This window comes from Canis lupus, chromosome 17 (genome assembly GCF_003254725.2).
Source record: "Canis lupus dingo isolate Sandy chromosome 17, ASM325472v2, whole genome shotgun sequence".
Taxonomy (NCBI): domain Eukaryota; kingdom Metazoa; phylum Chordata; class Mammalia; order Carnivora; family Canidae; genus Canis; species Canis lupus.
This window is the reverse complement of record NC_064259.1, coordinates 7,318,399-7,346,066: the sequence shown is the minus strand read 5'-3', so window position 1 is coordinate 7,346,066 and position 27,668 is coordinate 7,318,399. Positions and strand designations below refer to the sequence as shown.

The 27,668-nt window shown below is 53.9% G+C and overlaps 1 protein-coding gene across 3 annotated transcripts in view; it reads right to left on the bottom strand.

Moving 5' to 3' along the window:
• HPCAL1 (hippocalcin like 1) overlaps positions 1 to 27,668 on the bottom strand; it is a 113,284-nt gene that overhangs the window by 8,659 nt on the left and 76,957 nt on the right. For all 3 annotated transcript variants that reach the window (XM_049095970.1, XM_025454673.3, XM_049095971.1), the window contains exon 2: positions 18,026 to 18,111. The gene's annotated coding sequence lies outside the window, so the exon portion shown is untranslated. The remainder of the gene's footprint in view (positions 1 to 18,025; positions 18,112 to 27,668) is intronic.

Below are 27,668 nucleotides of genomic sequence, written 5' to 3'. Positions count from 1 at the left end.
GCTCCCGGGTCCTTCCAGGTGTCACCATGGAGGACCTGATGACGGCACTCCAGGATGGCTCTGTGCCCAGAGAGCCCCTCTGGGTGGACAGGGCCATGTGTCCCAGGACCCTGCAGTGCAGGGTGTCCAGGACGACCCCGTGTGGAGGTGTGTCTCCTCAGGCACAGTCAGCTTATGGTTGAACTGTGGCCCCCACAACCAAAAAAACAAAAAAAAAGATGTTGAGGTTTAACCCCTAATACCTGTGAACGGGACATTAGTTGTAAATGGAGGCTGCAGATGATCAAATTAGGATGAGGTTATTGGGGTGTCCTTATCGAAAGAGGACATTTGGACACGCACAGAAGGAAGACATGCGAAGAGACAGGGAGAAGAGACACACAGCCAGGTACAAGCCAAGGAAGGCCAGGGGCCTTCAGGAGCTAGAACAGATGCTTCCCCGCAGCCCTCAAGGACCCTGCCCACACCTTCGTTCCTCACTTCCAGCCTCTGGTGCTTCGAGGGAAAACATTCCTGCCGTTTAAGCCGCCAGGTCTGTGGCATCATCGGGGCAGCCGAGTACGACAGCAGCCAGCAGGGAGGTGCATGGCTTCGCTGGGTCAGGTGCCTCTCAGCCCACAGCCGAAGCCCCTTGCCCGCCGAACCCGAGGACCGGAGCCGAGGGCACCGGAGGAAGCCAGCTGGGTGCTGCTGGGGCGTGAGGCCAGGTGCCATCCTCCTCTGCCCGTCCATCTGTCCATCCACAGGCTCTCTACCCACACTCCAAGGTGCCACCCAGATTCAGGCAGCTTTGGGCGAGACCCCGAGACCCGCTCCTGGAGGCTGGGCCCATCACTGAGACACCTGTGCCCACGCCAGCCTCTCAGGGGCATGTTCTCACGCACACACGTCTACACAGCAGGGGAACCTCAGAGTCCACGATCCCTTTATCAACCTGCTAATTGCACCCCTGCTCCTGTCGCTTCTGTTTCAACAGCCTCCCGGCCTCCTCTGGGTCCTGCCACCTAGGACTTTTGAACAACAGTCCGGACTGTCAAACTAGGGCCTGAGACCCCCCTACACGGGGCGACTTGCTGTGCGGCTTCTTGCGGGCAGCCCCACGTCTCTGTGTCTGCAGAGCAATCAGGTGGGTGATGGTCTGCAGAGCCCCGAGCAGCACCCGCCCCGGGGCTCCCGGATGTGACCTGGGACACCCTGAAAACATCGCACGCTTCCAGGCCAGTGTTGCCTGTGCTTCCAATCCTTTAATCAGTTCAGTTGTTCTCAAAGCTGCATATTTTCCACACTGCTCCCGAAAACTGTGGATGGGTGCTAGTCAGCATCTAGGGGGGCGGGGGGCACACGAACAGCTGGCCTGAGGCCTCCCGTTGGACCTCCTATCCAAGGCTTCGAGGGCGCCAGAGCCAGGCGCACAGCAGCGTGTGGCCCCGTGTCCTCCAAGGGGGCGCATCTGCTGCTGGCACACGGCCAGAGGGGACCGGCGTGAGCAGGGCGGGCTGCCTCTCCTCTGCTCTGCACTGAACCGGGCCCCCCAAATTCACCTCGGAATGTGGCTGGATGTGGAGAAGGGGCCTTTAAGAGGTAACTGAGGTAAAACGAAGTCATGGGGGTGGGTCCTCATCCAACCTGACTGGTGGCCTGGGACACAGACACAGAGGGAAGGGCCCCGTGAAGTCACAGCAAGACGACGGCCGTCTGCGAGCCAAGGAGAGGCCTCCGAAGGAACCAGACCTGCCGACACCTTGATCTCAGATTTCTGGCCTTTGGAATAGTGAAAAAACCAATTCCTGTTTTGGAAGCTGCCAGGGCTGCGTTACTTTGTCACGACAGGGCCAGGCGGCCAGGCTCCGAGGAGGTTCCCAAGGCCCCGATGTGACCCGCCAGCAGCAGGGACAGCCAGAAGGTCTGTGGACTGGGGGACACTTCGGCCTCTTGTCAGACATGCCACATAGATCAGTTCATCCTCAGCAGCGAAGAAGAAACAGCCCCGGGGGCTCTGGAGGCCAGGCCAGCACCCCGCCCAGGTCTGTCTGGCCCATGGGGAGGCCGGTCCAGGGGAGGCCAGCGTGCTCGCCAACAGGCCGCCTTGGATCCTTAACGGCACATCCTTTGCCTGGTTAGCGTCCTGCCCTTTTCACCATGGAGACAAGCGGCCTTCTGTGAAGTTCAGGACCGGTCCCCTTAGAATCCACTCACCTGACTGCGACCAAATCACAGCTCAGAATGATGTATCAGTAGCCTCAGAACTACTGATATCTGTGTCCTAGGTTCTTCCAGATTCCATAGAAATGCCAAACTCCTCACGCCTCCTCTGCCCAAGATGGCAAATGTTTATGGAAAGGAAAGTACCAGGTTGGGAAGAGGGACAAGCGAGGTCAACCTGAAGCTAGAAGGTCACAGCAGGCAGAGGGTGTGCCCGGGAAGCTGCTTCACACTTTCCCAACTCCTTTCCACGTGGTGTGTCCCTGGAAGGTGATACACGAGACTGAGAATGTCGCCTCCTGTGTTCCTTCCTGGGCTGATAGCCTAAGATCCCTGGGTCTGGAGGCCCCAGGCTGAAGATTCCTGCATCTGCATTTGAGGTGGGGGAGCATCTCATACAAGAGGTGATGACGTCAAAGGAGTCCAGGACGGTGGTACAGCGTTCCCTGGAAGAAACTTGGAAACATGTGGTGTGCAAATCTGTGTGCCTCACCACGTCCTGTACCGTGTCCTGAGTCATTTAACCATGGGAATGCTTGCCCACATGTGTCCCCCTGCCAGTGGTCTGCTCCTGCAAAGCCCAAGCCCAGGAGTGCAAGCCATCCTTGCCCTCAGCATGTTCTCAGGGCCTGGCGCCAGGCTGGGTGCATAGTGGGTGTGCAGTCTACTCTAGTCCCACTGGGTCATCTGAATGCCCAGGGACGCACCTCCTGGTTCTCAGTGCTCTGGGCTGCTTATGACACAGGTGCCTATGAATGGGGCACAAAACAGTGACTCATGGTGGGGGGTGCTCCAGGGAGGAATGAGTGATTCCTCATTCCCGTGGGGTGTGTAGGTAGTTTGCCTAGGAAGACAGCATGAGGAATCAAAGCTGAACAACAAGGACTTTATTTTTTTTATTTTTATTTTTTTAAGATTTTATTTATTTACTCATGAGAGACAGAGAGAGAGAGAGAGGCAGAGACACAGGCAGAGGGAGAAGCAGGCTCCATGCAGGGAGCCCGATGTGGGACTCGATCCCGGGTCTCCAGGATCACCCCCTGGACTAAAGGCGGCGCCAAACTGCTGAGCCACCCGGGCTGTCCCAAGGAGGACTTTAAAAGGCACTGGAGGTTGAGGCAGCTGGGTGGCTCAGTCGGCTAAAAGTCCAACTCTTGACCTCAGCTCAGGTCTTGATCACAAGGTTGTGAGCTCAAGCCCCACAGTGGGCTCCACGCTGGGAACGGAGCCTACCAAAACAACAACAACAAGCCCAAAACCCAAACCAAAAAGCCATGGAGGTCAACCCTCAAAGGCCACCTCTAGGCAGGTTCCAGGCACTGGGAAGGTGGGGGCCATGCTTGGCCAGGGTAGGAGGGTGCAACATTATCTCCATCTTAGAGACAAGTTATCTTGTCTTAGTGACAAGTGAGGTTTCCAGGGGGGACACATGCTGGTCTGTGACCTTCCCTGTGGCCCCCTTCATTGCCCAGGTCAGTGCGCAGTGATGAGGCCACTATGGTGCTCCCAGCTGGTATCTACCCCATCATGAAGCGGAGCCCATGAATATGAAATAAAGCCCCATGTACACTGCCAGTCCCTAACTGAGCCAGCTCACATGTGCTTACCAAAGACTCAGATGAAATAGTTAATACAAAGAGCCTCATTTTATCTCTCTCCTGGAGGCTCTCGGCCCAAAGCACGCAGCCTCGCAGGGACCCAGGATGGTGGGACGCTACATGCACGGTGACCCCTATCTTTACTAATTAAGTCAAGGAGCCGTTATTGACGACTGGCTGGCTGGGAAGATGGATGATAAAAAGCCAGCCTTTCTGCAAAAACAAAGCAACCACCCCGTTTCTCAGCAGAAATGCACCCCCCACCCCCAGCCCTGGTGGTCAGGGCTCATCCTTCATCTGTAGACCAGAAAATCTTGCTTTCATCTCCACTGATGGATGGAGTGAAGAATGGGGCGTGCCAGGAAGGGCGATCAATTCAGGATCAGAGCCACCTCTCACTTGGCTTGAAAAGCCTCGTGACCACGCAGGGCTTGGATGAGACAGGCAACAGCCTTCTGAGCATGTCAAAGATAACATTTTAATTCCCAGTAATGAAAGAATGGGGAGAGAGTTAATGTAGCGCTTACATCCATCCATCTCTCTGGCTCTTGGTTACTCGGTTATTTGTTCTTAATGTGCTAAATTGTAAAGAAGGAAAAAAAGTGCGGACGTGTAGCTGGGGAGCCTTATGAAAATATTTAACCCGAAGTAGGTATTGCCTGCAAATTAAAGCTTGTTTAATGGCGTAATTCTCCCAACCACTCGGTGAGGCTCCTGGGAACCCAATACTTGAATGTGTCATTAATCACCGCTCCACACCGGCTGCTGGCGTGGGTCGACATTTCATCCATTGCTTTAAAATGCTTCCATCAGGTTCGATCTCCAGAGCTCACCAGGCCAAGCCGACTTCCAAACACTTGGAGTGAAAGTGATGGAAAAGATGGAAGGAACCAAGTCCTTAGATAAAGGCCAAAGCTCAGGATGAGGCTGGAGGCGCATCCCTGGGGAATCTGACCTTCAGGGAACCAGAGGGCTCTCCTGAGACGAGCACTTATCCTGCCCGGGGTAGGACAGCAGAGTAGAGGCTGGAAGGACAAGAGGGAAACAGGCCTTTAGGGCTGTTCCTCATGCGTCACAAGACCCACGGTTCTTTCTCCTGGTGACCCATTAACAAATGGGCAAATGCTGAGAATTTTCTGCAAGTAAGTGGGTGAGAGGCAAGCGGCATGCAGCCTTGGCTTCTAGTGCAGCTGCTTTGAGGAGGGGCCAGTCCCATGCCATGGGGTCTGGGACGAGGCCAGGGCCCCCCCAGAGGGAGCCGCATGCTTGGGGCGGACAATAGGGGCGCAGATACCAGGCTTCCCAGCCCCGCCACGCCTCCTCCACCCCACAGGTGCCTCAGTTTCTCTGTCCATAAACCAGATTTGTCCAATACATAATCACCAGCCCCACGTGGCCATGGAGCTCGTAAAATGTGGCCCGTCTGACTTCATGTATGTGCCCTACGAGTAAAAATACATGCTGGCTTTCGACAGCTTAGTACATAAAAATAATGTAAAATATCTCATGGTAATTTTCCTATCCTGCTTACATGGGGAATGATAAGTGACACCGTTTGAGATATCGTGAGGGAAGTGGATCATGTGGGTAACATTAATCTCTCTCTCTCTCTCTCTCTCTTTTTTTTTTTTTAACTTTCTTCTTGTGGCTACTAGAAAAGTTAAAATTACATATGAATGTGGCCCGTACTCTATTTCTACTGACTGCTCAGCCCTGGGTAGATCCTTGGGACACTGGATCTGGGGCCACCAACACGGACTCTGGAAGCTCATTAGCACTCTGTTTTCAGGCCCTCCTGGCTAACGGCAGCCCTGCGGGGGGAGGTGCCCATGAATGAAGGATCACGGCATTTGCATTTCCCAATTTCCCAGTTTCTATTTTCAGCAGCTTCAAGAACTTTCCTGGAGGCCGGCTGCAATGATGGTGCAGGTCCCTAAGGTGTACGGTGGACGGTCAGGAGTGGCAAAAAGTGTCCCCTGAGGGAGGACAGCTGAAGCCCCCCACCCCCCGCCACCCCGAGCAAGATCTGGGCCAAGAGGCAGGAGGTCAGTGACAGTTATAGGGTGCGCCCAGATCCAAATTCAGCCCACTGACTTCCAGGAGCCTGTTTTCAGGCGGCTTCCTGAATACCTGCTGCATCCAGTTTTATCAGCCAGATGGGCTCCAGGCCAGTGACCTCTGGTTGAGAAATCTAACTGAAAACCCTCTTGACTTCTGTACCCATCCCAGCAGCTTAAATCCTCAGGGCTCCCCAAAGCTTAAAAAAATAATACATAAAAGAAGGGAGGGAGAGAAGGAGGGAGGGAGGGGAGGAAGCTGGCCAAGACCTAGAACTCCCCTTCCCGCCTAGACCCTTCCTTCCTACTTAGCAGAGGTTGAAATGCTCTACATGAGCCTGGGTGAAAGGAAAAGGTGGAGAAAAGGAGAGAAAACCCCCAAGAGAATGTTCTTTCCCTCGCAGAAGCTAATACAACAGGAAGAGGAACTGTGCGTGCCTCTCCCCATACACCTCGTGCCTCTGAAAACACAGGCTCATCCATACGGCTGCTCGCCTCAGCTGTCCAGCAAACTTCTACTCAACCACCAAAGCCCAATTCACATGCAATCTATTCAGGATGTACATCCCAGCCCCCAGCAATTGCTCTCCTCCGCATCTAATGCCACTTTTTTTTTTTTTTTTACCTATTTCTATCATGATCTCAACTTTTGTAACATTTTTTACTTGTGTTTTCTCCCCCCTCTCTTTCCTCAATAAGCCTCAGCTTATTGAGGAAAGAGAATGCCTCATTCATGCCACAGCATGTTCTAGCCTCAGGGCCTTTGCATCTGCTGTTCCCTCTGCCTGGTCTCAAGGTACATTCCCTCAACGTTTATATCTTTGTTGGAATCCTCTTGGGGGTTGCCTCATCCAAGGAACTCATCTCAAATAGCATCAGCCCTCACACCCTAGTCCCTCCCCCTGCCCCCTGGTCATAGCATTTCCTACTACCTGGCACTGTACCGACACAATTATTGACCCTGCCTCCTTTTGTTCACCACTGTATCCCCACATTGCCCAGAACGAGGCCTGGCACACAATGAGTGCTCGGTTAATATATCTGAAGCAATGGTTGTCTGCTCCAGGGGCCTAGCACTGGGCCTGGATGGACGAGTGGATGAATGAGTGAATGCGTTTCTTCCAGGACCCTCTTGCTCTAACATTTTGTGACTTCTCCAGTATTAGGGATACAGGAAGGAACATCATGGCTCAGGATGGCAAAGCGCTCTCTTGCTCAGCTTTGAAGCTCCAAGAAGGAATGTTCTGTAATTCAGACTTGGCTATTTTGAAAAGCTCCATTTAGGGCAGCCCGGGTGGCTCAGCGGCTTTGCACCGGCTTTGTACCGCCTTCGGCCCGGGGTGTGATCCTAGAGACCCGGGATCGAGTCCCACATCGGGACTCCTGCATGGAGCCTGCTTCTCCTTCTGCCTGTGTCTCTGCCTCTCTCTCTTTCTCTCTCTCATTAATGAATAAATAAAATCTTAAAAAAAAGAAAAGAAAAGAAAGAAAAGCTCCATTTACTGGCACGAGAGCAGCCATAGCAGAGGAGAGGGCCTGCCTGGGGCAGGTCAGACCCGGGCGTCCATTCACCAAACCGGTGCCATCTCCTCCCGGCCCCATGAACACGCCCCCAGCTACGTGGCCTGGCCAGGGTCCTCTCCGCCCCCTCCAGCTGGGATCTTTCACCCAGAACAACATCACTGCTACTTGAGTCTCCAGGGAAGGAGCTCTTCGAGCTGCTTGCCCAGTGGAGGAAGATAGGTTAGTGGAATAGACATAAATGAGCCTCTGGGGAGAAAAGGAGGAGGAGAGAGGAAGAGGAAATGCTCAGGAGAATGATCTTCTCCTTGTAGAATCTGTTAACACAACAGGAAAAGAACTCTAGGCAGGATCCAAAACAAGACCATGGGATTTTTCTTAACACCCAAACCACCACATACGACCATCCGTATGTGAGATCCAGAGTTTGAGGCTCCCGGGGGCAGAGCCCCACTGCCAGGCTGGGGTGGGAGTGAAGTCTCTGAATCTCCCTTCTGTGCCAGGTGTGGGATCACCTGGATGAACAACAAAGACCCTTCTCAGTGCCCGAAGCCCCTCTGGCCCCCTACCCTCCATGAGCCCTGGGGGCAACGTGTGCAATGAGGCTGACTTAGGGGGGACCCGGAGTGCAGGGCGGGAGCAGAGCCAGCCTGTCCCCAAGCATCGGCTGGGAGGTCTGATAGGCAAGGTCTGAGCCAGGCCTCCAGGGGCTCTCCAGGTGGGCGGACGAAGGGAACAGCGTGTGCCAGGGCGCAGGAGGCCGGGAGAGAGCCCAGCCGAGGCCACACAGCGACGTGCTTGGTGAGCAGGACTGTAGAACAGGGCAGCCCTGAGGACAGGGTGTGTGTGTGTGGGGGGAGCCGGGAGAGCGCCGGCAGGCAAGGCTTGCAGCGCCCCTCACCATCCCCAGTGAATACCCAAGCCCCATGAGGCGCTCAGGATGAGACAAGCAGCCGAGGACTCAGAGACTATGACTATTCGATCGTCCACACGATCGAGCGAACCCCCCAAAATGCCCCTTACAGGGATCGGAGCCCAGCAGGGCTAACTGCTCTTTCAACGGAAGCTGCCCTAGCAGGCTGAAGGCCCGAGCTGGTCTGAGATTTCAGAAGCCCCCTGACCATCCCCTCCATAGATCTGACCCCGCTTCAGCCAGGCCTGGGGGCACGGAGCTGGTGGAGGGGTCCCCACCCCGCTCAGCTGAGCTTCTCACGCGTGGGGATTTGAGACACCAGCCCCCACACATCCCCCAGGTTCCTCGTGTCCAGCTGCAGAAGGTCTCCAGCAGTGACCAAGCCTGCGTGCGACAGACCCATGTGGCCTGTGGCAGAGTGAGTCTGCGATTCTACGCTGACACTCCCGGCCAGGATGTGAACCCCAGTCCTTCCACCCCTGCAGGAGGGAAACGCACCCTAGTAGGCTGCGCTTACACACCTTGGCCAGGGGTGCAGCTCTTTGGGGGCAGAGGGTGCACTGGGCCAGACCCTGGGGTGCGGGGGTTCCCAGCCTCAGGGACCTCAGATCAAGCGTCTGCTTGCTCTTCTGTCATGGGACCAGAATGCCTGCTCGGGTGGCAGCTGCACATAAGGGGCCACACAGGGCAGCAGGTGCAAAGAGCACAGCCAACCCTTCCCAGGCTCCCCTAACTGGCCTTACAGTCTTGGCTGTCTCCTAACTTCTCTGGGCCTCAGTTTCCTGAACTGTAAATGGGAAGAACAGCCCATGCCTGCTGGTGTCACCATGTAGCCGTGAGGATAAAGGGAAACGATGGGCGTAAAGGGACTGACCAATTTAAAGCATCACACAAATATCTGGAGGTTACGTCACAGCTTTTAGGAAACAAGAAATGTGTGAGGCACTTAATGAGTTTAATTGCAGTACTGAGAAGAGCCAGGCTGGAGGCTGAGGCTGAGGCTGAGACTGAGGCTGGAGGCTGAGACTGAGGCTAGAGGCTGAGGCTGAGGCTGAGGCTGAGACTGAGGCTGGAGGCTGAGGCTGAGGCTGAGGCTGGAGGCTGAGGCTGAGGTTGGAGGCTGAGGCTGAGGCTGAGGCTGGCCAGAGCTTGGAGCTCGTGGGTCGCCTGCATTTCTCGCAGACACTTCTTGCCCGCATGACCAGCACCAAGCATGAAAACCTGGGATCCCAGAGGCACAGACACATCCAGTGCGGGTGAGGGTCAGTGAAATCTAATTCCTGTTCTTCAGAGAAAGTGAGGGGAAAGGACAGAAGAAGGGGACGTCCTCTGATGGCACAGCAGAGCCTCCAACCAGCTCGTGCTGCCCGAGGTGCAAGTCTGGCAAAGCCGCCTGAGGACCGGTGGGCTCTCTGCCCTAGCTGGCCTCGGGGCCCTGTGAACCACCCCACCCCGGGGGAGAGAGAGGCAGGGGGAGCCCCTCAGGGAGCGGATGGGCCCTTCTCTAAGGGCAAGACGTCTCCTGGGGAGTCTGTGGCTTCTCCGTGGTTTGGGCCCGTTTAAGCAGGTACACGGAGGGGCCTGTTTCTTCACAAGACAAATGTCCTGAGGGTCAGGGAGCTTTGCAGATACTGAGGCACAGGTCTGGAACTCGCCCAGAGCAAAACCCAGCATTCCGAGAAGGCTGAGCTGCTCCGATCTGTGAGGACGGGGTGTGCACACACAGGTCGCACACAGCACACGCCCCTCACCAGATACCACACACACACACACACACACACACACACACACACGCACACACCACACCCTGCCATACCGCAGGCACCCCCCCACACACTGATCATATCTTTGATGCATGCACACCACGCGAACCACACCACATACCACACCACGCCACACAGCACATACACCACACACACATATACACATACACACAACACACACCCCGCATATATATAATCATGAATGCACACAGCACACACAACATGCCCCCCCCCTCCGTCCATACTGGGTGTGGTACCCCACTACTGACTGTCCAAATGCCTCAGTCTGTTCACTGGCTCCCAGTGGAAGAGAACCCAGGCCTGGGTGGGCACGGGTGGAGGCTGTTGCCAGGACGAGGGCCTTTCCAACAATCAGTGGGATTTCACTCCTGGGAATGTTCTTAGCTTAGAGAAAATAGTAGGGGCACCTGGGTGGCTCAGTCGGTTATGTGTCTGCCTTTGGCTCAGGTCATGATCCTGGGGTCCTGGGATCGAGCCCCGTGTGGGGCTCCCTGCCCAGTGGGGACTCTGCTTCTCCCTCTCCCTCTGTCCCTCCCCAAGCCTGTGCTCTCTCGGTATCTCTCTCTCTCAAATAAATAAATACATAAAAATTTTAAAAAACACAATTAAAAAGAAAAGAAAATAGGATGGGCCACGTTCACCATTCACTCATTCACTCCATGGCCATCTGACCCTCGCTGAACTTGCACAGAATCGTTACGCACCAGGACCCGAGGCTGTAAAAAGGGAGCCGCTGTGGGCCCAACATGAAGAGCAGGCCGGAGCATATGCCGCGGCAGGTGGGGGACAGGCCTCGGAGCTGCCATCTGGGGAGACATTCTCCCAATGGGGAAGGGTTGAAGGCGGCGTCCGAGGAGGAGCCCACAGTGTTCGAAGAGGTGTGGGTGAGAGCGTGAAATAGCACATTGCAGGCTGGAGAAAGGCTGGCTCAGGGCACGTGGCCGAGAGCTGGGCAGGGCCAGCCTTGCGACTTTATCCTGGGGGTGCAGGGAGAACCACCAGCAAGCACCTGGGCCCTACCTCCCAGGCCTGGGGCTGTTACCTCTTGAGGCACCTTCATGAGCAACGACTGGCCCAGCATGTAATGGTACTGAACGGTATAGGACAGTATGGGACAAATGGTTAGATGAACAAATGTAGGGAATGGGGAGGAGGGGCAGCTAGGGGACAGAAGAAAAAATACCATCAAATCCTAGGAATTCAGACTAATTAGTCAAAGGGTAGCTCACATTTGTCATGTTCGAGTCAAAAAATACCAAAAAAGTGTCTCTGAGTTCTTCCTCAGGTAACGGGCAAGGGCTGGACCCGACAGCTCTGCGAGGTAGATGAGTGGGCACGTGTAGCAAGGAGAGAAGTTAGTTGCTATGAGCACAGCTGTCATTCCCAACCTCAGATCAGAGGCCTGGGAGGCCCTGTGCCTCGAAGCACTGCTTTCTTCGTCTGTGGATGATGACTTTGGACTACATGGCCCCGAGGCACGTTTGAGCCCCGTGGAAGCTTCTATAGGACCTGGCAAGTCCACTCGCTTGGCTGGAATGTATGTCCTTCTCCCCAGGATCTTGGTTGGCAGATCCATCGGCTTAGCTCCCTCCCTAGTAGATGTTGGAAAGCTAATTCCTGCCAGGTTCCCGCTTGAGTGACACCAGAATTCACTTTTCATGGGCCCCAAACGAACGGCTCCCAAATTTTGAATTCACGTGCCCCAAATGAAGGAGCTTCTCGCCACCTTCTAAGACATCTCGGATAGAAACTGTCGTTAAGAAATGTCATCATAGATGTTAGATTTCCACGTTTTCAAGACACATGTGGGCCCCGGGGGCTCTGTGGGCGCCGACAAGTGGCTCTGTCCGCAGGAAAGTCCACCCAAGGGGGTGCTGCCCGCAGCAGAGCTCCCGGGGGGCCAGCCGCCGCCAAAGGCCGGTTTGGTGCCGCTTACTTATGGCTCAGCTCACTAATCCAGAAATTTTTTTCATTTTTTTTTTTTTAAACTTGGAAGGAAACTTCCAGTGAAGCATATCATATGCTATTTGATTAATGTTTAATGTCTTTGGGAAGAAACAAAAACGGTAGGTCCTTCTCTACATAAATGGCATCAGCCCGGCTAAAACACGAAGGCGCTCGAACGGTGACGGGCCAGCCACCCTTCCTGACCCAGCCTTGGCCTGCCGTGACGGGGGCAGTGTTTAGAATCAGGAGCGCGTGCGGCTCATAAAAGCGGCCCTTTGCCATTCTTCCTCTTTAAATCCCAACATCAGAAGCCAGAGATTGTGCAGAGAGAGCCAGGAGCGAGTGAGAGACGCGGTGCCAGGTGCTGCGAGTACCAGGACAGGGTGCTCGCGGGCAGCTTACGGTCTACCGGGGAGGCAAGGCACGAGTTCTTTCTTGGCTGTGGGAGCTCTGGGCCTGGGTGGAAGGAGGGGCAGGGCTCCAGGAGGGACCCCAGATTCTGGCTTTCAGGTGGAGGCCCATGTCCTTTCCTGAGCCCTTCCCCAAGGACGCGGAGCTGAGGTGCACTCACGCAGAGCGCGGCTGGGAATACGCCTGTAGCCAGTGAGCACAGCGCCTGGTACCCAGGGTGGCCCCAGTGCGTGGCCCTTGGTAAGAAGAAGGAAGTCAGGGAGCGAGGGAGCCAAGGGAGGGGGCGCTGAGGACCCCCAGCACCTCAGCAGGGCTGGCCCCATGGAGCCCATCTTCCTGGGACTCTAGGTCTCCGGATTTCCCATCCGAGACTTTCCGACCCAGAGAGTCTAGAACTTCAGAGAAAGAGCCAGTCTCCCAGAGACCCCCCGGAGATCCCAGGCGCAGGCGCCAGAGCAAACCTTTGCTGACTATGTTCCCAGACTTCTCAGCTACAAATGTGCACATACGGCCTGACGGGTCCAAGAATATAGTCAAGGGGTCCACAGCACAGAAAACATGCAATCCGGGTTGACCCGGCAATCTGGGCTTTGGGAAGTGAGAAGATCAGTGCAGGAGGGCCTGAGAGGCCTGCATCATGGAGCGGGAGGGCCTGCGTGGACGCGGACTGCCAGCCTGGAGGGAGCCAGGAAGCAACGAGATCTTGGGGTCTTCAATCATTCATTCATTTGTTCGATGTGTCCTGCTCTTTCGTTGCCGAGCAAGGGCGGACTTGGAAGCTAAGACACCCTTCTTTTTATTTCCACCTTTCATCTTCCCAACACAACACAGAAACCTCCGCCCCGGGGTGCTGAGGGGCAGTGATTCCCTTGCCCGGTGCTGGCAGTCCCTCCACCAATTCCCCAGTGGCTGAGAATGTCAAGCCAAGTCATGCATGCCCACAGTGTGTGTGTGTGTGTGTGTGTGTGCACGCGCGCACACAGGTGCACACTGTGCAGGCATCTGCCCACAAGGCCTGCCGTGCAGGATCCGCCCCTGTGGCTGAGGCCCAAAGGGGACGCCCACAGGAAGCTATATTGCAAAGTCATCGCAAGTCACTATAAAAATAACCCTCCCCTTACAACACAGGAAGGATTTCCCCCTTCCAATGTCCTGCCTCAGAACCGTAGCCCTTTCTGCTTTGCGGCCGCCTCACAAGGGCCTGAGGACGGCTCTCTGAGACCCACCCGGGACCTGCACGCCAGCGACACTTCAATGGGCTGCAAGCCCAGCGCCCAGAGGAGAGGCTAACCCGGCATCATGCTTTCCTGTCCAGCTCTGCAGGACCCCAAAGCTCCGTGCCCCTGGTCCCAGAACATCTTCCAGCAGAATTGTGGCTACATAGATCTCTGCGGGCAACAATTATGAAATTTTTGAGGAGGGGGTCACTATGTAAAGGACGAGGAGGTCCATTCTCTGGCCCCATGTTGGAAGCACTGAGATGCTGCTTATCACCCCGATTCCTCATTGGGTCAGTGCTGCAAGTGTCCGGCCCCTCGTGTCTGACCTACACCTGCTCCCACCTGCCTGGCCCGACTCCTATCCTGCACTTGCCCATCCCCACAATGCGACGCTAATCTCGCTGCTCCTTAATGACTTGGGTGCATTTCTGCCACAGGCCCTTTGCACCGGCTGTTCCCCAGATATCAAACTGCTCCCTTACAATCCTCAGGTCTTTTCCAACACGCTTCCCGCCAAGGACTTCCCTCGGACCATGTCCAAGCCCAAACCCCAACACGTATTCTTTATCCTCCTGTCCTACTTGATTTTTTTTCTCTATATTTTGTTGAGTTCAGTGTCTCTCTCCCCCCAGCACTCCTCTACCCCATCTGGGCCCCTGTGTCTGCTCCAGCATCCTGACATCTGGCTCCTAGCCTCCGCAAGACCTGACCTGGCCAGGAGCATCCCTGCCAACCCCAACCCAGTGTACCTGTGCCAACCCCCGAGCCTCAGCTGGGATACCTGTACAGGTATACCTCGGTTGTGCTTTGCTTTCTTGCACCTCCTGGATAACCCATTTTTCACACGCTGAAGGTTTGTGGCAACCCGGCATCAATTAAGTCTATCGGTGGCATTTCCCAAGAGCATTTGTTCACCTCGTGTCTCTGTGTCACATTTTGGTAATTCTTGCAAGATTTCAAACTGCTTCATTACGATCACATTTGTGGCAGTGATCTCTGATCAGCGATTACGACTCGCTGGAAGCTCGGATGGTGATCAGCCTCTTTTAGCCACGGAGTTTTGTTTTGTTTTTTTTTAAAGATTTTATTTATTTATTCATGAGACACACACACACACACAGAAGCAGAGACACAGGCAGAGGGAGAAGCAGGCTCCGTGCAGGGAGCCCGAGTGGGACTCGATCCCGGGTCTCCAGGGTCACGCCCTGGGCTGAAGGCGGCGCTCAACCACTGAGCCACCCAGGCTGCCCACAACAGAATATTTTTAAAATAAGGCACCTACGTTGTTTTTTTAGACGTGATGCTATTTCACACTTAACAGTATAGCACTGGTGGATTCGCGCTCCCGGGCCGCGCAGCCCCCTCCGCGGAGCTGCCGCCCGAGCCCCTCCGAGCTGCTCCTGGAACCGCGCAGCCCCCTCCGCACGGAGCCTCTTCCTCTGCCCGAGCCCCTCCGAGCTGCTCCCGGGGCCGTGCAGCCCCCTCCGCGGAGCCGCCGCCCGAACCCCTCCGAGCTGCTCCGGGTCCCGCTGGGTCCCGCGGTGCGCGCTGCAGCCCTTAGGGAGCTCGGCGCACTCTCCTGGGCGAGCAGGTGTCTGTTAGTGTCCCCGGGAGCCCGAGGGCATCCTCGCCCTTCTGGGTCCTGCTCCAACTCCCCACGAGCCCCTTTCCGCCCGGGGAAGGTCGGTGCAGCTCCTGCGTCTCCGGGACGGGGCTCTCCTGTCCTGGGGACACTCGCCCCGACGGGCACTGGGGGTTATTCTGTATGTTAGTAAATTGAACACCAATAAAAAAAAAAAAAAAAACAGTATAGCACACACGTGCTGGGAAACCGGGCATACATCGACTCGCTTTATTGCTGCGGTCTGGAACCGAAACTATGGTGTGGGCCGAGGTGTGCCTGCCCGCGATGTCCACGCGACACAGCCGATTCTCTGCCATTCCCAGCCCCCACGGGGCGGGTGGAAGCAGATGGACCTGGTGAAAGCAGCGGCCTCCCCGCTCCACTATCCCGAGGCAGAGGCCCTGCCTGAGGCTCGTGTCCCAACCCGAGGAGGGGGACTTTCACAAAGGTGAACAGGTCACACGAGAGATGGCAGGGCGAGGCAGAGGGCACACCCCCAACAACCACATGAAGGGGGGGTGGGTCCTACATGTGAGGGAGACTTCCTGGGGGGACGGGCAGCAGGGAGGAGTGCCACAGTGCCCGGGCCTGGCCTGAAAGCAATTCTCTTTGGGGGCTGCCGCTGGGGGTCTGATGGTCTGACCCACCTGCCGACTCCTGCATCTGCTGGCGGGATCGTGGAATCAGCAGCTCGGCACCTGCCCTCCTCGCCTGCTGCCCCCTCAGACCCCTCAGAACCTCCAGACTCCTGAGACTCCCTCAGACCCCACAGGCCCCTCAAACCCCCTCAGACCCCCCCAAGACCCGAGAGACCCCCTCAGGTTCTTCAGAACCTGTCAGAACCAAGACCCCCTCTAAACCCCTGAGACCCCTCAGGTCCCTGAGACTCCCTGAGACCCCTCAGGCCTCTAAGACCCCCTCAGACCCCTCCCCAAACCCCTCAGACCCCCCAAACCACTCTGACCCCCTCAGACCCTTCAAGCCCCTTCAGACTCCCTGAGGGCTATTATGCTGGGCACCCAGGAACCTTAAGATCATTTATTAAGGTGGTAATTAAGGTGGTGACACTTCAGTAGGTTTTGGGTCCAAATCTTAGCCCCACAGCTGAGCCCTAAAGGTGATTCCTGGGTGGGAAGGTGAGAATTATGTGCCTCGAAGGCCTAGAAACGCCCAGACTTCCTGTGAGGGCTCGGAGGTGGGCTCTCCAGGGCTGGGCCTGGCCCCACAGGGCTGAGCCCCAAGCGCCCCCACCCCACACTGCTCCCTCCTGTCGTGGGCAACAGGACCCACACTCCCGGCCTCAAACAGGGCTCGCAGTTCTGGGGTGGGCCGGCCAAGCAGGGCAGAGCCAATGACTAATGACAGCCACTGTGATGATTACCAGAAATTGGGCAGGAGGAGGAAGAGGAAGGGCCATCGGGCAGCTGAGGCCTCCCCACACCTCAGCTCTTGCAACCACCCCAAGATGGAGGTGTGACTGACCCTCTTACAGGCGAGACGGGGAGGCTGTGAAGTGGGCCCAGCGGGATCCTGTGTGCACAAACCCGAGGTCAGAGGTTTTCTCCCACCACCACCTACTTCCTCACTTGGGAACAGAACCCAGCACTGAACTCAGCAAGAGGAACAGCCGCACAGCAGAGGCAGCCAGGGTCCTGGGCCCCCAGGAGCGCTTGTTCAGTGCGCAGCCAGCACTTCCTGGTGGGAGAGCCATCTGCTGGCAAGGGAGCCCTACGGAGTGCCTCTCGGGGACAGAGGACAGGCACTGGGCTCAGCCCCAGGGTCAGGAAGGCTTTGAGAAAGGATGAAACCCCCTGAGCTTGGCTGGATGGGATGGCCAGGAATGGGCCAGGCTAAGAAAGAGGAAAGTGTTCTGAGCAGAGGCCACTGGGGAGCAAAGGCCTGGGGGATGGACGGCGCATTCGAACATCATAGGCACATTGCTGTCACTACAGCCTCCCTGGAACCCAAAGCCGGCAGTGGGGCTTGAGACGGGGTCAGGAGGGTGGTGGGTCCAGACCAAGGGCTTGTGGATCATGCTAATTACTGTGGACTTGAACCCTTGTCTGAGACGACAGCAGCTGGTTCCAGGTTTAGGGGCCAGGCCTTGTCAGGGAAGGCAGGAGGGACCTGAGGTTGTGAGCGAGGAAGCGGGTCCCATGGCCAGTCTGCTTGGGAGGCAGGAAGGGAAGCAAAGTAGACAGGCTGGACAAGTGGAGAGGCCAGAGAAAAGTCTGGGAGGACAGGGGTGCGGCCAGAGAGGTGTGTGGGGGGGTGTTTGAACCCAAGCTTAGTGAGGCCATGGGGGATGGGTGGGGGAAGAGGGAGGAAAGGAGAGGGGAGCAAGAGGTGTGGGGGGAGGTTCAGCCCCGGGGCCCTGGGAAGACAGCTCTTTTGCCTCTACGGGGGTGGGAGATAGGAGCTTTCAGGAAAGTTCTAATTCCCAAATCAAAGCACCCAAGGACAAATGACCTACAGGAAGGCCTGGCCAGCTTCAGGCCAGAACAGGGAACAGAGAACCGAGAACCGAGAGGATCACAGGACGTTGGTGGGTGCTTTACATCCCAGAGTCTCAGTTTCCTGATACCTCTTGGGTGTGCTGGGTAGGCTGGCCCTCGACTCCCGGATTTCCCTGCTTTTCCCACTGAGCTGCGTGAAATCCTCACCAGCCACAGCCAGGTCCCCTACCCCACCCCCACCCTCTGGCCCTCACCTGCTTCCAGGCCCAGGTGGCCTCCCACAGCGACTTACCCAAGGCCGAGTGGAGGTGGAGACAGTTGGGACCAGAAGCTCTGGGGGCTGGTTCCACGTCCCTGTCTGGGCTGCTAGACCATGCCCTGGAAGAGAGAAACAACAGGTCACCTAGGATGTGGACTCTCTGGGACCAGAGCTCACTGCCTTTCTGGTGTCTTCTGTGTGCCTATCGGTGGGGACTACGGCTTTTGCAAGCCCCACAATAAGTACAGGAGAGCCCTGGCTCCTGGGCCCCCGGCCAGCCATCGAGGGCAGGGGCCATGAGCACATGTACCCCCTGCAGTGGGAGGAAGGAAAGCTTACCACAGTACCAATAGGGGACATCTCCCAGGGAGACCCTGGCCACCCCGTGTGAGGTCACCAGCCATCACGAGCCGGAGCAAAAGCCAGGCCTGGCCGGGAGCCCATGGCCTCTGTGGTCTTCACACCCAGAGCCTGAGCACTGGCAGCATCACTGAGTCACTGTGGCCTGTCACCAGGCTGCTGGTGACAGTGACCCCACAGGGTCACTGTAAGGGCCCAGGGGATTGTGCACACCACAACCCAGCCCAGGGCGGGCTCATGGGAGCTCCCCCAGCCAAGTTCCCAGCCCTGCATGCAAAAACGGTCAGAAGGCATCACCGACCTCTAGGCAACGGCTCACAGAGTCACACTGGTCACTATGAGAAGAGAAACCCACACACAGTGGGCATCCCGGGTGCCCCGACCACTCCCCTTCCCCATCTTCAACCATCACCGCCAGCTCCGCACATTCCACACACCCTGCCTGCATGCTTGATGGATGGCTGACCGCCTCTTTCACTCCCTTCTGTGAACGAGCTGCACCGTGTATGTGGTGTGTAATTATAATAGTCTCATGGTCACCGTCCCTACACCGCCGGGTGCCCCCCAAAAGCTTCCTATACATTTACGTCACTATCCAATTCAATCCTCCCAACAGCCCTATGAGGCAGGCATAATGATGAACCCCATTTGCCACATGTGGAGACTGAGGCTTAGAGAAGCTAACTACTTGCTCAAGGGCATGCATCTTCCAAGTGACAGAGCCAGAATGGAGCCTGGACAGTGCCGGTGTGGGCTCTCACACCTCGGAAGGGTTACCCACCTTCCCCTCTGGCTGGGTCCTTCTCAACCCCCCAGGCCCCTGTCAGGTCTCTTCACCTGAGAGCCCACTCTTCCTCCTAAACGCATGTCCCAGCTCTTTTATTATAACACATGGTGATCTCCTGCAATGATCATGATTTATACCCACTCGCTGGAGTGGCTCATTTGACCCAGAAAAATCTGACAGGGTGATTTTCTGTAGGGTAGGGTGCAAATGCCAGCAGGGCTCCCCTCGCTCCTTTGTTCCTGCAAAACGAGGTGCTGCATCTCCTCCAGTGGCCTCTGAGCTCCAGGACGGCGGGGCAGCACCGTCTCTGCCTCTGTGCCGCAGGTACGCAAGTGGCACTCGATAAGTAATCGATGTTTGACCAATGAAGGCCCCCAGATGCATCACATGGACATTACTAGAAAATTCTGTCCTTTTCCACCAATATAGAACTTATAAGCCAACTACATTATTTAGACTCACTGCTGGGATCTAAGACCTCGAGTAGAAAAGCCATACATCTTCCCACCAGAAATTCTCACTGGAAGGTCACTGCACTTTTAGACAGCACCACACACACACACAAACACACACACGTACATATACACACACACACATATATGTGTATATATAAAATATTTTATGTATACATTTTATTTCATCATATAATGTATATGTTAAAAAATAGACTTTCTTTTTAGAGCAGTTTAATGTTCACAGCAAACTTGGGCAGAAAGCACAGAGCTCCTGCCCCCCTGCCCCCTCATGCCCAGCCTTCCCCATTATCAACTCATCCCACTAGAGACCAGGGCACATTTACCACAGTTGATGAACCTACGCTCACACACATTTTCACCCCAAATCCATAGTTCACATGGTTCACTCTTGGTGGCGTACCTTCTGTGGGTCTGGACAAGGGTATGATGATGTGTATCCACCATTACAGTATCACGGAGAGACATTTTACTGCCCTAAAAGTGCTCCGTGCTCCCCTCATCCTGTATTTTTTTTAGGCACTTTCAAGTCAATGATCTTGGCTAAGCCATCCCGCAGCTCTGTAAGCCCTGCTTTTTCGGGGAAATCAGGCCCAGATAGGGTCAAGGGTCGTCCCCGGGGTTGCCTTTGCCAAACCCAGTAGCAGCCAGCAGCAGAATGTACAGGAAGTTTTGTGTCGGGGCACAATGTTATCATCCTACCTTTTTCATGGTCCTGGCACAGAGGGCCTATTCTGACGCCCAGTTCCCAGAGGAGCAAACATACTTGGGGACACCTGCCATGGTCACACGTGGCTAAGAGGGATGCCAAAAATGCCAACTCCTAAACCTATTCTTGTTCTTTCCATTAGTTACAGGAGCTTATAGGAGACGGTGGGAACGCAGTGAGCAAGCACCCCCTCGGGCCAGGGGGGGCTCTGGAGCCAGAGCAGGTGCTCCTCCAGCCCTCAGCCCTATCAGCAGGACCCTGCCCTCCCAGACACGCCACACTGCGTGACTAGTGCCACGGACCTCGCTCGGGTGCAGGTGAGCCGGCTATCCACTATAAGGCCCTACCATTTCCAGCCTCCTGGGGGCAGTCCTCAACAATCAACATGCTCAGTGACCAGCTCAGTGTCAGGAGTGCCAGGTGAGAATACTGCTAGTCCACACAGACACCTTCTGGGGAGGCCACAGCCCTTCCTGTCTCACTGAGACACACATCAGCTCTTCCGGGGAAAGTACTGGGTGGCAGTAGAGCAGAGGAGGAGAAGCTCTGGTTCTGGGTGTGTGTCTGCTGCTGAGTGGCCCTGTGACTTGGGCATGCCCTGTCATCTCTGCCATTCTGTTTCCCCCTCTTGGACAAAGCCCGTGGGCTGCATCCCCCCTCGGGGATGAGCTCCGACATCAGGCTTCCTAGCAGAAGGAGGTCCATCATTGCAGAGGCCTTGAAGGCTCTGGCTCCCTGGCTGCTCGGGAACACTCCATTAACTCAAATTGCAAATTTCCTTCTGGTTCTATCGCTAAGCCACAGGGGCTTCCCGGCCACCAGCTTTCCTGTGACAGATAAAGATTACAGTCATTGCTCAAGACTGAATCAAGTAGCAGAAGTCATTATGCAGAAATAATTATGTTGAGTTATGTCTGGTTGCTCCTGATTTCTGTCTAGCAATTGTCTTGCAAATGGTCTGCTTCTTCCTCTCCAGAAGAGCTGACTGCCGAGGCCTGGGTGATTCCAATAGACATAGTGGACACAATCCCACTGCTCCGAACTCCTGAGGGCGGGGAGAGCGCATAAGCATCCAGGGTAATGTTGTCTGTGAGGCCCTTTGGCCGAGCCCTTGGGAGAGAGATGTGAGAGACAGAAGCCCGGGAGGGGGCACACTCACACCTCAGCCTCATGCACCCCTGCACAGGACCCTCCTTCAAAGCCTGCTTCACACATCGCTTGCTCCATGGGGCCCTTTCTGACACCCCAACTTCCCCAGCCCCTTGCTCATGTTAGACATAAGACAGCTCCTTCTCTTAGGTTTGGGGGCCTCCAGAGAGTGACCTGCGTAGGTCAGAGTAGGTCTGACCCGTTCTTGTACTCTCCCAGCTCCGAGCACAAAGCAAGGCCTCAGGAGAGCAGAGAGAAGGACAGCACAGAGGGCTGTGTGGCCAGACTGCCGGGGCTCCAACCCTAGCTCTACAATAGTAGATTAGGCAACAGTATTGGCAGTAGTAGTAGTATTGGCAATAGTAGAAGGCAATAGTACTGCCTGGCTGTGGGCCCCTGACCCATGGTTTAACTTCTCTCTGTCTCAGTTCCTAGGTATGTAAAATGGAGATGATAATCGCCCTACCTAGTTCATCAAGTTCTTGTAACATCTAAATGAGCTAATGCACAAAATGCTTGGCACATAGGAAGAACTCACATGTCAACAATGACTGAAAGAGCAGAAGGAACAGACTTATAAGAATCTAAGCCACTATGGGACTTCCTGGGTGGCTCAGTGGTTGAGCGTCTGCCTTTGGCTCAGGTCATGATCCCGGAGTCCTGGGATCAAATCCCACATTGGGCTTCCCACAGGGAACCTGTTCCTCCCACTACCTATGTCTCTGCCTCTCTCTGTAGTGTCTCTCATGAATAAATTTTTTAAAATCTCAAAAATAAATAAATAATAAATAAATAAATAAATAACAAATAAATCTAAGCCAGTAGAAAGACACAAACTACCAGTCCTTACTCAAGAAAAATAGACAATCTGAAATAAAGAGACAATCTGAAATGCCTATAACAAGGCAACAGATTGAATTAGTAATCAATATATTACACACAAAAAAGCCCAGAACCAGACGGCTTCACTGCTGAATCCTACAAACATTTAAAGAATCAATACCAATTTTCATAAATTCTTCCAAAAAAAAAAAAAAAGAAAATAGAGGAGGGAACACTTCCCAACTTGTCAGTACTACCCTGATATCAAAATCAGAAGGACTTCACAAGAGAAGAAAGGCATAGACCAGTGTCCCTAATGGACATGGATGCAAAAGCAAACAAATTAATCAACAAAATACTAGCATACCAAATCCAGCAACATAAAGAATAGAAAGAATTATACACCCTGACCCGGTGAAATTTATCTCAGGAATGCAAGATTGGTTTACCATCTGAAAATCAATGCACGTAGTACATCATAACAACAAAAATAAAAAGCAAAAGTCACATGCTTATCTCAACTGATGCAGAAACAGTACTTGACAAAATCCAACAGTTTCATAACAAAAACACTACATAATCTCGGAGTAGAAGGGAACTTCTTCAACCTGACAGAGTATCTGTGAAAAACTCACAGCTAACATCACACTTAATGGTCAAAGACGAGATAGATGTTTTCTACCTCAGATCAGGAATGAGACAAGGACGCCTGCTCTCACCACTTCTATTCAACAATCTACTAGAAGTTCTAACCAGGCCAAAAAGGCAAGAAAAAAAGTACAAGATGAGAAAAGAAGAAAAAAACATAGGCTAAATCTTCATAATTTTGGATTTGGCAAAGGATTCTTAGATATGACACCAAAAGCCCAAATAACTAGGATAAGATAAATAAATTGGGATTCATCAAAATTTAAGACTTGTGCTTCAGAGGATGCAGACAAGACAATGAGAAGACCACCCACAAAATGGGTGAGAATATTTGCATATCTTATAACTGATAAAGGACTTGTATCTAGAATACATAAGGAACCCTTACAATTCAATAGAAAGACTTATAATCCAATTAAGTATGGGCAAAGGATGTGAAGAGACATTCCTCTCAAGAAGATATGCAAAGACCAATAAAACCCATGAAAATATGCTCCACATCATTAGTTATTAGAGAGACACAAATCAAAAGCACAATGAGATACCACTTTACACCCACGAAGATTTCTAGAATCAAAAAGAGCGATACAAGCGTTGACAATGATTTGGAAAAATCACAACCCTCCTACACTGCTGTTGGGAATTTAATGGTGGAGCTGCTGTGGAAAACAGTCTGGGAGTTCCTCAAGTGATTAAACATATAGTTGTCATGTAACCCAGAAACTCATGTCTTGGTATATTCCCAAGATATGAAAACATATGGCCACACAAAGACTCATACACAATGTTCACAGCAGCATTGTTCATAACAATGAAAAGGTGGAAACAACCGAAATGTCCATCGACAGATGAATGAGAACAAAATGTGGTATATTTGTATGGTGGAGTATTATTCAGCCATAAAAAAGAAATGAAGTATTGACACCTGTTCCAACATAGATGAACCTTGAAAAGACTACACTAAGTGAAGAAACCAGATACACAGGGGCGCCTGGGTGGCTCAGTCGTTTAAGCATCTGCCTTTGGCTCAGATCATGATCTTCGGGTCCTGGGATCGAGCCCCACGTCAGGTTCTCTGCTCAGCAGGGGAGTCTGCTTCTTCTTCTTCTGCCTCTGCTCGTGCTCTCTCTCTCACTCACTCTCTCTCTCAAAATAAATAAATAAAATCTTTAAAAAGAAAAAGAAACCAGACACCAAAGGATAAATACGACATGATCTCATTAAATATAAAATATCCAGAATAAGCAATCTATAGAGACAGTAGGTAGATTCATGGTTGTTTAGGCTGGGGGGTGGGGAGATAGAAGATGAGAGCTAAAAGGTATGGGGTTTCCTTTCAGGGTGATAGAAAAATTTAAAATTGTAGTGATGGTGGCACATATGTGTAAATGTACTAAAACCCACTGCCTTGTGTACTTTAAATGGATGAATTACACGGCGTGTGAGTTACATCTCAAAAAAGCTGTTGGGGGGACAAAAAAGGAATCTAAGTCAGGGTCTTTGGACAGAAGGGTAAAGAGCAGGCTGGCAAACTGTAGGGCTTCCCAGGGCTGGTGCTTCAGTTCTCATCACCCCAGCTTGCCACCAGAACCCAGTGGCCTCTGATCTGGGGATGTGGCCCCTAGGAACGCGCTGCAGGCGGAGGTGCAAAACCACCATGGAGACACCCCCCCCCAACCCACTGACACAGTATGTGCTCCAGATGCTTGCTGTGAACCCAACACGTGTGTCAGGTGTGGGGACCACAGCCCCTCTCTTGAGGAGCCCACGGCCAGTGGGGTACACCCAGGTATGCGCCAGATGTCAGGGCTGGGCACACAGACACAAGTGCTATCTCTGCAGCCAAGGGGGTGATCCAGCCCAGCACAGGGAGGGGCGGGGTGGGGGGAGTCCCTAGGACACACACTCAGGGATGGAGGTTCCATTGGCTGCTCAACTCAGCTCCTGAAATGGCCCAGGCGGCCACCCCAGAGCACTGTGGGCACCACCGAAGGGATTACAGTTCTGGGGCCTCTCGGGGGCCAGTTCCTGGACCCAGGCACTGAGGGACTCAGCACCCACTGTCCTCACTGGCCAGTCCTGGGGAAAACAGCTAGAAAAGCATCTTCCTTCCATGCCCGATGCCTCCTCACACCCAGGCGCAGGCTTCCCCCGCCCTGACTGTGCTCTGCGCCTCTCCTGCCGGCTCCCACCAGGGGCGGATGTGTGCTCCAGAGCTGACAAATTATTTTAATATATCCTGAAATCTAACTTAATTAGAGAGCAAAGTCCTCGAGGGAGAAAAATAGAGTGGGGTCTGAAGTCAAGACGGATGGGTTTTGGATTATGACTATTTCGGAGATGACTGCAGATTATGACTATTTCGGAGGTGACTAATCCCACCACGGTCCCCAGGTCTCAGGGCAGATGCTCACAGAATACTTTCATGAGACATTTCGCACAACCACCACTTCGTAGAGGCACGTTCCTCCACGGCTCAGTTCAAGTACTAAGGGGCTGCATGTCCTACAGATGTGAGGTCGCCCAGGCTGCAAATTTCGCAACAGGGAACAGGGCTGGAGGAGATACCAGTGGAACATCTAAGTGAACCCTGAGCCCCGCACAACCATGACCGCTGCCCAGCACCCTCCCTGGCTACCTGGGCCACCCGGTGGTGGCCCACCCCATCCCTGACTTCCGGTGAGTGTGTGCCATGTTTGATTGTAGCTCCCATGGCCGTCCCCATGACCAGGTGTTTGTGATTGTGCCACAAAACCAAAGGGGCCTATCTCTGACCCCTCTAAAAAACTGTTCATCCTACATGCTAAAGATGACCACACACATCCCATTAAACTAAGATTTCAACTTCTTGCTATACCCCCGACGGAAAGATTGGAACATGTCCACCAAAAAAACATGCAGGGGTGCTCGTAGCTGCAGGATTGGTAACAGCCTCCACTGGAAACTCCCCACGTCCATCTGCAGCAGATCGATTAATGAACTACAGTGTGTCCATTCAACGGAAGGCCACAGAGGGAACAGAAGGAACCTCAGTGACACAACACAGATGAATCTCCAAACATAACATTGCGTGAAGCGGCCAAGCACAAAACACTTCACGCTGTATGATTCCATTTACAAAAAAGAATAAATACAGACAAAATGAATGCACGGTGGTGGAAATCAAGACCAGCTAGTCTTGGTGGGGGTGTTGATTAGAAATAAGTCAATTGGAGAAAGACAATTATCCTATGGTCTCACTCATATGTGGGATGTAAGAAACCATAAGGGAAGGAGGGGAAACTGAGTGGGGAAAAATTAGAGAGGGAAACAAACCATGAGAGACTCCTAACTCTGGGGAACAAACAAAGGGTTGTGAAAGGGGAGATGGGGTGGGGGTGGGGTAACGGTGACAGGCTCTGAGGAGGGCACGTGATGGGATGAGCACTGGGTGTTATACTATATGTTGGCAAATTGAATTTAGGGATCCCTGGGTGGCGCAGTGGTTTGGCGCCTGCCTTTGGCCCAGGGCGCGATCCTGGAGACCCGGGATCGAATCCCACGTCGGGCTCCCGGTGCATGGAGCCTGCTTCTCCCTCTGCCTGTGTCTCTGCCTCTCTCTCTCTCTCTCTGTGAGACTATCATTAATAAATTAAAAAAAAATAAAAAAAAATGAATTTAAATTAAAAAAAAAAAAAGGAAGAAAGAGTCGTGAGGGGACTCAGGTCTGCTCCTCTTGTGAAAATGCACACTTTAATGCAGACAGGTGAAACTTCAGTGAAAAGCTAAGCAAAGATAGCGAAGCAGCCACTGTCACTCCTGCATCCATCCCCTGCCCACCTGGGGTAGGTCCCAGCACTCCCCAGCCTGGCTGATGCCCAGTGGTAACTTCTGGAAGCCCGAGGGTGTCTTTGGGTCACTTGTAAAACCCCATCTTCCTCACCACATCTGTCCGGGGAGGCTCTAGAGGATGTGAATTTTCACAAAGTAAGGACCCTGTGGGACCAGCACCCAGCCTGCCCTCCCCGCACTGTCAGCCCATGCATGAACAGCAACTCTGTGCCACCGGGGATCCCTGAGTATTGGCAAGCACCCTGCCTTCAAAGGGCTTGCCTTCCAGTAACAAGACGCAAATGGAGAGGGGGCAGGAAAAATGTGTAAAGGGGGTCAAAAGGTAAAAAAAAAAAAAAAAATTTACACACATAGACTGCACCTGCACACACACATACGTACTGCCATGACTGTCACGGCGGAGAGGAGGGAAATTACACTGACTACCACCTCGGATTGCAAGGCAAGTATCTCCCCCCTTTATAATAAATCATAATTCGTGTGCCACCTCTCAGCAGGCACCAGAAATAAGGGGCGTCTTAGAACCAAGGCACGGAGGCCAGGGGTCCTGTGCGATCATTCGTAAAGACTGGGATTCTCGGAGATCTGGAAGGAAAAGGAGGACCAGCAAAGACCAGGAGGGCTGGGGTAACCCTCGGGGCGCTCCTGCGAGTGCAAACTACTCGCTCTTTCTTCCAAGAGCGTCTGCCTTCTGGTCCCCCCAGCGACGACGGGCCTCTCTCCAGTTCGCCCAGTGCAACAGGGGAACTGGGCCAGTGCACAGCCCACTCCTCCTGCCTCCCGCTCAGGCCGGCGTCCTGCGCGTTGGTTGGCGCAGTTCTGAGAGCTGCTCCTCCAGCTGCCCCCCTCCAGCCCCGCCAGCACGGCACCAAAAGGAACCAGGGAAATGCCCTAGAT